Raw genomic sequence first — 10,631 nt, 5'->3', positions numbered from 1 at the left:
CATCTGTAACTGTAGTTCCAGGGGGATGTGACACCCTCTTGTGACCTCTGTGGCCACTGCAGTTAAAAAAAAACTCATACACATACATTTTTAAATAAAAAATTTAAACTTGTTTGTGTGGCTTTGGGTTTCTGGAGACAGAATCTAGCCCTGTTTAGCTCACACTGATCTCAAGATCTTTATCTTTTGAGACCTGAGCCTCCTGCATGCTGGGATTACAGAGCAATCTCCCACCCCCACCCCAGTCCTAGCTTCAGGATGTCTTTATCTGTCCACTGATTAGATTCAGGCTGGCCTTGAACTTATGATCTTTGAGTCAATCAATGCCCAAGCATCTGGAATTATAAGTCAGCACCACTGTACCATACTAGCCTGGCTTTCCTTTAGGGATAGAAAACCCAGAGTGTATTTTTTGCTTTTTATCCAAACTATCACCCACACAGTTTTCAGATTTGCTGTGTGTGTGATCAGAGGGTTTCTAGCAGGAGATGTGTGAACAGACAACATGACTGCTCCAGTAAATGGTTAAGTGGAAAGTTTTTATTGTATATCTGAGGGAAAAACAGCCAGAGATGAAAGATCCCCAAAAGGGGACCCTCACTCAAATCCGGACCTGCACGAACCCAAGGACACACGAGAAACCATCTTGATGCAATTGCAGAGGAGGTTTAATGACGAGGGCCCTCGGGCCAGAACATATCTCACACAGGAGATAGAGGTTCTGACCCGAAACCCAGGAAACTTGGGATATTTATGGGTAGGGGTTGGGGAGAGCGGGAAAATTTGGCGTGGTTACATATGATTGGTTGCACTTTCGCAAGGCTACACATGATTGGATATTTCAAACATCAGCAACTTGCAGAACTGGCAGAACTTGCAGAACTTCAGGCCTCCCAGAAAGGGAGGGAGAGAGAAGTAAACACCAGATAGCCCATTACTCACTTGGGCTTGTTTGGACTTGTCTGGGCATGCCCTTGCATGCCTTTATTTTTGGTCACCCTGCCCCTGCAGAGACTTAATATTTTATTATGACTAAATTTAACAAATTGTTGGTGGTCTTTGCTGACCATGAATTTTTTGTTATTGTTTCAACGCTGCTTTCAAATTTTATTTTCACAGAGACATCTGGATGAATCCAGAATAGAGAGATAGAGAAGTAAACTGAACATGGCCAGCAGAGTGGACTTGGCCATGAGAAGGGTTGTGGGGTTGAGAAAGAGCCTAAACAAGAAAGAAAGACAGGAGCGAGGACAGAGTGCAATGCCTTTACAGGGAAATGAGCCGCTGTGGGGAAAGAACTGTGAGCTGGAGACGTTTAGGGTAGGGTGTGAGAAGAACTGAGAAGAGCCAGGAGGCCAGCATGAACTCTATAACAGGTACTTGTGATGCAGAGGCAGCCTGGAGGCCAGCATACACTTTGGTATGCTAATAGACACCAGAGATAACCCTTTGTCCCAAGTTTCTTTTGGACCAGACTGTGTGTGAGTCAGCTTTCCCTTCTACTCACAAGGACTTGACATAATCAGTTTATAAGGAAATCAGGTTTGTCCTGGCATGGGATTTTAGAGGTCTCAAGTTTGGATCTGTCAGCCCTGCTTGGGGCCTGTGGTGACACAGTATGGCAGAAACAGACACTGAGAAAAATGCTCACCCCATAGCCAGGGAATGTGGTGGTGTGAATGTTGGACTCTAACGATCTAAAACCAGGGGACACACTCCCCAAGAGACACTCACGGGCGGGATTCACTGCAATAACATGAGGTTTATTAATAAATTGATAAATTGATAAAAACCAGTGCACTGGGGTTCCCTTGCATGCTGGCAAGAAAAACCCCAAATTAAAGTTGGGAGCAGTTTTTATACTATATTCACAGGGCTTATAACGGCAGTTTTACCTCTTAATAACCACAAAGGCTGACTTCAACAGCCATTCCCAGGCTCGGTTTCCGTTCCCATGCCTGGTTGCTAAAAAACTCAAATTTGCACCTTATCTTTTACAACAAACAGGATCAGCTTAAGTAGCTTCTGTTTACCCAAGTTTTACTGTGTTAAGGGCTCATAAACTCCTATCTTGGGTCTCTCTTCCTGAAATGTTTATATGAGTCTTTGAAATGTGTTTCTCCTGGGATGTGTCCTTGGGGGAAATTAATATTCGACTCAAATTCAAAGATCTTTTAATTTTAAGTTCAAGCTGCTGAGAACTGAAATTAGATTCCTACATGAACAGGGGTGTGCTTGGTGTCCCATGATCCCCTTCAGGAGCATGACCTGCAGACCTCTCACTAGGCTCCATGTCTTACACGGGTCCTGTGCCTCCCACTGCTGCTGCACAGTAGGACTTCACCATATGAAAGAGAGAGCTTTGAGACTCAAACAGAGCTGCCTGGGTACCCTAAAGCATGTACCAAGAATCAACCTCTTCTTCTTTCCTTCCTCCCTTCCTTTCTCTGTTATCTATCTATCTATCTATCTATCTATCTATCATCTATCTATCTACTTTTAATGTAATATATTCTGGCCACCATACTGTACCCAATTTTCACCCACTGAACTTTCCATGGCTTTTGACGACAAGCACAGAACGTCTGTCTGAATTGCTCCTTGCTCTGATGAACTCTCTGTCCCACATGTTTATTCATTGCCTTCCTGTAAACTAAACTTTGAAACCGCTTGCACTATATTAGAGTTCACAGTGAGTGGGTAACAGGCGAGGGGGGAGGCCAGACTTTGGTTTTCTTTGTTTTCAACAGCAGCTTTGTTCAGATGTATCCACATGGCATCTGCTTACTCAGAGTTTTTTGTTTGTTTTGTTTGTTTTGCTTTGCTTTGTTTTGTTTTGCTTTCTTCGTTTTTTATCATGTTGATGACCCAATCTAGGGCCTTCTACTTGCCAAGCAAGGCTCATTGCACAAAGCCCCACCCAGTCCACAAGTCTGTCCAACACTGCAGGTTCAGTGGTCTCCTGGTTGGTTTTTTGTTATTTATTTATTTATTTATTTATTTATTTATTTATTTATTATTGTCAAATTGTTACAAGCTAGAGTATTCTGAGAAGAGGGTATCACAGTTGAAAAAAACAATCCTTCTATTAGATTGGCCTGTAGGTGGGACTGTGGAGGTCTGCATGTTACAAAAAAGAAAAGGAAGCCAGGGATGTGTTTGTAGACTGAGGTATGGTATAGAGGTGGGGTGCCTCTCTGGGCTCATGCTGAAGCATCCCTTCCCCCTGAGGTACCAGCTACATGACAGGTATAGTATAGAATAGAGTTTATTTAGGGCATGGGGAGGGAGTTGAGGGAGTAGAGAGAGAAAGAGAGAGAGAGAGAGAGAGAGAGAGAGGAGGCTAGCAATGAACACATGGAGAGACATGGGGAAGGGAATGGGGAAAGAAGGGACAGAGATGGTAAGAGGGTAGGCCAGTAAGACAGTGAGGAGGGAGCAAGCAGCCCCTTTTACACTGAGTCAAGTATGGGGACTGAAGCCTAGAAGAAGTGCTAACTTGGAGCATTTTGTTAATTAGTGATTGACATATGTGAGTGGGTCCAGCCCACCAGCCATCTGAGCAGATGATCCTTAGCTGTGTAAGAAAACAGTCTGAGCAAGCTATGAAGAGCACGTCAGGAACAGTGGCCTCTGTTTCAGTTCCTGCCTTCAGGTTCCTGTCTTCAGTTTTTCCCTGACTTCCTCAGTGATGGAGTGTATCTGAGAGTTTCTAGCTGACACCAATCCCTTCTTCCCCATGTTGCTTTTGATAACGATGTTTTATCTCACCAAAGGGAACACTAACTAAGACAAGTAGGTTTAGCACATTCATGGGATGATCACCAGCAGCTAGCGTTATGGTTTTTTTTTTTTCTTCTTTTCTTCTTTGTTTGTTTTTCAAGACAGGGTTTCTCTGGGTGGCCCTGGCTGTCCTGGAACTTGCTCTGTAGACCAGGCTGGCCTCATACTCAAAGATCTGCCTGCCTCTGCCTCCTGAGTGCTGGGAATAAAAGTGTAGCCACCACCGCCCAGCAGGTTAGAATGTTCCCATCTTCACTTTGTTAAGAACAATAGTTTACCTGCTTTGGTGAATGGCTGGAGGCAGCAGTCCTGTGGGAGCAATTTAGCAGGCAGCTATGGAACAAGCCTGGACTGCACACTGTGGAGCAGGACCGCAGCTGGGCCAGAGGGAATGCGGAGGAAGGGAAGAGCCGCAGTACCAGGAAAGCCCAGGTTCAGAGACAGGATCCAGGAATACTATCCAGGAGTTCCACGGAGGTGGGAATGAGTTGAATGTATTCACTGAGAGACACTGGCCCTCTGTTGGAACGGAGAAGGCTTGGGCCATGATGACCAGCAAAGGAGGCTGGAGACCAAGGCTGAGAGGGGAAAATTAAGATCCCTACCTTCAAATGTGTGCAGGGTGATAAACCTGGATCCCACAGCAGGCATGCTAGGCCCTCACAGTGGTGTGCCTGGTCATCTTGTCTGTGTAGCTGCTGAAGCACGTGAAGGCTATAGGCTAGTCTTAGAAGAGCTGCAGGGGAGTAAGGACAGGAGACTGGGCAGGCTGGCTGATGGAGAGCAGATTAGCCCCAAGGGTGCCAGAACTGTGATTGGCCCACTCCTGCTTGCTTGCTAGGCAGCATTGGCTCCCTCCTCCCTCTGCTGGCCACGCCTCCTGGTGGCCTAGCCTCCTGGGCTTCAGATCAGCAAGCCTCCCAGGGTGTGCTTAAAGACAAACAAGGTTTGTGTGTTCCTATCCACATCTCATTCTTCATTTTATTTGTGGTTCTGGGAATGAACTCCAGCGCCTTGCCCATGCAAGACAGACAGGCTACCCTCAAGCTTTATCCCAGATGTTTGCTCACTGACCGATTCGCTTATAAAATGATTACAACAAACTGATAGGAAGGTGAGAGGAAGGCTGTAGCACCAGCTCGGGCTGTTGTGTTTAGAGTCCACGGACTGCAGAGTTTAAACTGCCAGTATCCTGTTCAGAACAGCAGGCTTTGTCAGAATAGGTGGAACCTTAGCCAGGTACTCAGCAAGCTCCGCCAACTAGGCAACTCGGGGGTGGGGCCGAGGTGGGGCCAGTAGGGGGCGGGGCAACGGGCTGCTGGTGTCTCCATAGCTCAGCTGCAGGCACAGAGGCTCAAGAGGAGTTGGAGAGTGGAGAAAGTGGACACCAGCCTCCGCGGGAGTTGGAAGGCAAGCGCGACCCTGACGGTAAGCTCCCTGACGGTAAGCTTCGGGAACAGCAGGGGCACCCCAGGTGAGAGTGAGAGTTGCTAGGGCAGAGCTTAACTCCCGCAGCTAAATGCGCTTCCCCCTATCCCAAGGCTGATCATAACGTGCAGTAGGCCTTGCCTCCCAGTCCTGCATCTGACACCCCATCCTCCTCCCGAGGCAGTCTGGTTGCGCCTCTGAAGCAAGGGGTGGGTGCTAACCCTGACAGCACTGCTGGTTCCGAGGCCCCCTGGTTCCCTCCCCGCGGATGCACGTTTGTCCCTTGTGCTCCAGGCTTGCTACTTGCCCAGGCACCTGAGCCGATCCAGGTAGTGACTCTTAATTTTAACTTCTCCAGTCTGCACCCTATGCCTTTAAACTTCCTGGGGTCCGAAGTCTGATAACCTTTCTAGCAACTGGCTGGTGGGATCAGGAGGGAGGTGGAGGGATCCGGTGCATATGCATGCTTGCATGTCAACTCTAGGACTGCCTTTGCTTGCATTTAAGCTGCTGGCAGGATTTTAGAGATCAACATTTGCTTCTCTGCCTCTGATTTCATCCTGATCTTTTTTTAAAGTTACAGAGCCCTAGGGGCTCACATTGTTTTTTACTGTGATAGTGGCTTCCTTCCTCAAGGGGAGGCTTTTCACTGGCTCAAGACTTGAGTGGGGAAGCAAAAACATGGATTTGTACTGCAAACACTTTCCATTCCCTGATACTCACACGAGGAGGGCCACGTGATGGCTTCCTGAGTCCCTGAAGAAGTCCGACCAGTGTAGCTGTTATTGGACTCTAAGGTCCAAAACCAGGGGACACAGGTTTGCCCAGGTTTATTATGTTAAGGATCCGGCTTCCTTCCCATCCTCGAATGTGTCTCTGTGCTCTGGGCCTTCCCTGTGTGCAGGTGGGTTCCCTTCCCTGTGGTCTGAGGAATGTTAATCAGCCTCTCTCTTCCTCCTCTGACTGTTAATCCAGCAAGTGTCCTCTGACTAAGAAATGTACTCCTCCAGGAATGCATCCTGGGACAGTGGAATTTTAAGTTTGGGTTAAGACTTGAAATTCTTACATTTGGTTCCTACAATCCCCCTTTTTCTTGTGGGTGATTTCAATCTTGGAATCACAAGCTGTCAGTCAACTTTGGGTGTATGCTCCCTAAGCCCCATCCTCCAAGGCTGCATCTGGGACACGGTTTAGATTCAAAATTTCCTTATCTCCGACATTTGGGAAATCTCTACCCCTGTATCTTAGGGTGGGGATATCCCAGGAGTCAAGGCCTGCTGCTCTTTGGCCTTCAGAAGAGCAGGTGATCTTGAGCTCAAGGGGGTTGCTCAGGTGTCTGACTGCTCTCCAGTTGGCATCACGTGCAGGTGCTGGTCTGAGTTATGTGAAGTCAGGCAGTTACTCCAATTACTTCAACGGAGGTCAGGATGGTCAACACCATCCTGGTCAGCACCAGGAACAGCCTCTTAGTAGCCAGAAATGTCATTTCTGGGAAGAGCGTGAGTCAAGAGCTGGAGTCAAGTGAGTGGGGGTCCCACACAAGAGGGGCGTTCTGGGTTTGGAAGAGGGACAAGACAAAAGACACCACTCAGCCAGTGTCAGTTTCCAAGGGCAATTTAGTTAAGGTCTCTTTTTAGGGTTCTGTTCATTCTCTCTACCTGCCCTGAGCTCTGGGGACAGTACGAACAATGGAGCTTCCAATTAGTCCCCAATATCTCTGACAATCTCTCACTTACCTTAGAAACACAAGCAAGATGTTATCCATTTTAATTACCTCGGACACTCAAAACCTCGGGAAGATTTTTTCTAATATCTTTTTGGTTACCACAGTAGCTGTTTCCTGCTTGGTGGGGAAAGCCCCAACCCATCTAGAGATGGGTTATATTTGGCCTAACTTCTGCAAAATTGGTTTCTTAATATACTCTAGCCTGTCCTCCCCTAGGTATTTTTCCTGTTTACGCTTGGCCTCATAAGCCTTTGCTTGCTGGCACATCTTACATGGTTCTATTATCTCTCTGGCCCAAAACCTGAGATCCCTTAACTGCTTTGATGCACTTATATCTCAAGAGTCTATCTGTGCATTTAGCCTAGTAAGTCTTCTGTTTGCTTTCTGGGGAGCATAGTTCTCCCTTCTTGTGTGCACCATTGCCCCCCCCCTTTGGTAATAGTTGGTAGGGTGGCTAGCAATCTGAGTCTTCTGTGTGTTTTAAGTGAAGCCATTTCTTAATCTAGTCCCATTGCTTAGTGGATGTCTCTTGCAGGCCCATAACCTTATAGGCTCCTGCATAGCCACTTCTCAAGCCGATTGATCTGTCTGGTTATTGCCTCGGGCCACTGAGTCTCCTCCCTTCTGGTATCCTGGACAACAAATAGTACCCACAGTTGCTGGCTTCAACAGAGCATCTAAGAGATCTAAGACTTCTCCTGATGCGAGCAGTCCTCTCTCTTGGTATATAGCCCTGTGGACATGGGCTGTGACAAAGGCATACCTGCTGTCTGTGTAGATGTTAATTTTCTTGCCAGCTCCAAGTTTTAAGGCTGCTCTCTGTGCTGTCGAGCCCAGGAGTGGAGAGTAGAAGTTCAGCCCAGATGACATTTGTGCTGTCCACCACAGCAGCACCAGCTTGTTTCTGACCAGTAAGTAGAAAACTGCTCCCGTCTGTAAAGCAGGTTGCCTCGGCTCCTGGCAGGGGTCAATATGAGAAGTTTTTTCTCTACAAGTGGGTTTTCTTTTTGGGCCAGTTAGTTGTAGCCCATCGGGCAGGAAGTATATCTGGGCCCCCATCCTGGGGAGTAAGTCTTGACCCAACAGAGGGCAGAGACAGTCTGGAATGACCATAAATGAATGGGATACCCAGCCCATCTCTTGGTCCATCAATTTTTGTGTAGTCCATGAATACATTTTGGCAACAGTGGCTCTTTGGAACCAAAATCTTTTCTTGGAAAAGGAGCCATTGGCTTGGAGAAGGACCGAGTGTTGGGGCCCTGTGTCCACCAAGAGTTGGGTGGGTCCAAGCCCCATCTACCCCAATCACTGTCTTCACTCAGAGCTAATACCTTCGCCATTTGGGGGTGTTTTTGTCAAGGCCTGAGATTTCCTGACCCCGGCTTTCATTTGTTAGTGCACTCTCGGGCTCAGCAACTGGCTCCTATACTTGCAATGTGCACACTGGTCTTTTTCAAGGAGTTTTATATATCCCTTTGATTGAAGTCTCTCTTTTCTGCTTTCTCTTAACTACTTTTCAAGCTTTTCTGTAAATTTCTTTCCTGTCGCCTTTCTTTTTCTATGTCTACCTGTTATGGTAGACTTTTTCAGCAGCCTACACTAAACCTTTTAATGACTTATCTTGCAGTCCCTCTAGCCTCTGAAGCTTTTTTCTGGTATCTAATAGCCTTGCCTATACTGACAGAATGTCTCTGTGAGCTATTCTAGAAAGGCCGTGGGCAACTCAACTGATCCCTGCTTAACCTCACATGCCTTGGTCAAAATTAGTGGGGCCTCATGTAGCTCCCTTGAGACCTGCCAATGGAATCTGACATGGGCTTTCAGGTGCCCCTCACCTTCTGCCCATGAAGGTCTCAGTCAGATCTGGTCAGAAGCAACCCACTGTTGACCACGGCCTGGCCAATTGATGGTGTCCCCATGTCTGAGGGAACATTCTTTTTGGTATCCTCTCTTGCTCTTCAGTCTTGAAGAGCACTCCTGACAGCCAGAACCTACAAGGGTCTTGGGGAAGAAAAGCTTTTATCAGGGGGGAAGTGTGTTCCTCTACTAGATTCATCTAGGTGACTATATTGGGCACTTGGTCTGGGTGCCCAAGGGATCTTGGCCTAAAGATTCTTTCCTCTACTGTTTTTATCACCTGTACAAAGGTCTCTATGGGTGGCTACCCTAAGCAGAGAGTAACTAACTTACTCTTTTTTTACTATAAATTAGTATTTGCACCAAAATGGAGGCCTATTCTTTTGGCTCTCTGACTCAGGACAGCCTGAAACTTTTTACAGCAGGCGACCTGCCTGCAAGCAATGTCATCATTTCAGAGTTCTCAAGCTTGAGTCACGTGACTTGTCTAAGCACTATTCACTCATTTTTTTCTTTTTCTTTTTTAAAAAATAGAAATATATAACTATAACTCTCAGGTGAATAATATTACCGGGGCTGTTTTGTCCAACTGCCATGGCTCAGGGAAGTTGCCCTTCTCCTCCACCAGTTTCTTAATCACCTGGGCCCTGCCTATCTTTTTGTGGATTTTCCTCGGATTCTTTAGTACCAGCCACAGAGAGCAGGGAGCAGACCCGGAGCTGCAGCCACTGTGCTGTGGCTCTTCCTCTCCTCTGCTGACTGGGCTCTCATACCAAAAGGGGCCAGAGGCCAAGGTCCCCACAAGCAGCAGGTGGGAAGCCACCAGGCTGGTATAGCAGTAACCCCAAGGTCCCCAACCTAGTCATGCACGCCACCCTAGGCAGCTGTCATGCGCTGCCCCGCAGCTGCCTCTGCCTCTGCCTCTGCTGACAGCAGAGGGACAGAGCTTTTTTCCTTTGTTGGCCAACCTGCACAGCTGGGCAGTTCAAGGGCTCCCGCCATGCTAGGGGAGCTGCGAGCTGTCACCTACCAAGCACAGGCTGAGTGAGTGTGCCCTCTATGCAGTGCCACCTGGAGAACACCCTACATGTAAAGGGTGGGCTCCCCAAACCGCGGTGTCTGGTGACTCACCAAAGAACCTGCCTTTCTTCTCTGCAGCAGCTCTCCTGCACCGGCTCCATCTCCTCCTCTGTTGGTGGCCACGTTACCTCTTTTATTAACTTTTTTCTAGTAGTTAATTAGGATGTTTAACACAGTAGACTCAGTCCAAAATAACGTCAGTCAAAGTCCAAGAACACATAGAACGACAATGAACACACAGACAGATCACCTCTGTCACAGGCGGCGCATAAACCAGGTAACACAGACAGTTCTTGCCCCTGTCACAGGTGCAGAAACCAGGTTATACAATCAAGACACAGAAAACTGCCAGTAGAAGAATACAATAACCAGACGACTTGGCCAGCCTATGCTGGGCCTAATTTAACAGATTCAGATGACCTAGTCAGCCTACACTGGACCAAATCCAACAGATTCAGATGACTTGGCCAGCCTATGCTGGACCAAATTTAACAGATTTCTAACACCACCACCACCAATGAACAAAACAAACAGAATTAGACACTGAAACACTGCCACGAGAGTGCTACAAACATTGCCCCAAGCGGCAGTGGCCAAAAACCACCTTCAAATGGAGAAGGGTCATTCCTGACCTTATCTCCCATATAAACAAACTTGGGGAGTCCCCCAGGGAACTCTGGCATGCAGTGTGCTGACAAGTCTGTCCCACTGCTTCCACTACCCACGAATTCCCTCTTGGAATTCGTAACCTAATCCT

The 10,631-nt window shown here is 47.5% G+C and overlaps 1 protein-coding gene across 2 annotated transcripts in view; it reads left to right on the top strand.

Annotated features, from left to right (window-relative positions):
- The first annotated feature begins 5,059 nt into the window (after positions 1-5,059).
- Positions 5,060-10,631, top strand: part of Ephx1 (epoxide hydrolase 1) — a 33,595-nt gene continuing 28,023 nt past the window's right edge. The window contains exon 1 of one of the 2 annotated variants that reach the window (XM_034521042.2): positions 5,060-5,211. The gene's annotated coding sequence lies outside the window, so the exon portion shown is untranslated. Of the gene's footprint in view, positions 5,227-10,631 lie in introns of both variants that reach the window. The other variant, XM_034521043.2, reaches the window with a different exon arrangement.

This window comes from Arvicanthis niloticus, chromosome 16, assembly GCF_011762505.2.
Source record: "Arvicanthis niloticus isolate mArvNil1 chromosome 16, mArvNil1.pat.X, whole genome shotgun sequence".
In the NCBI taxonomy this organism is placed as follows: domain Eukaryota; kingdom Metazoa; phylum Chordata; class Mammalia; order Rodentia; family Muridae; genus Arvicanthis; species Arvicanthis niloticus.
Note: the sequence above shows the minus strand (reverse complement) of the source record. Positions and strands in the feature narration are given on the sequence as shown.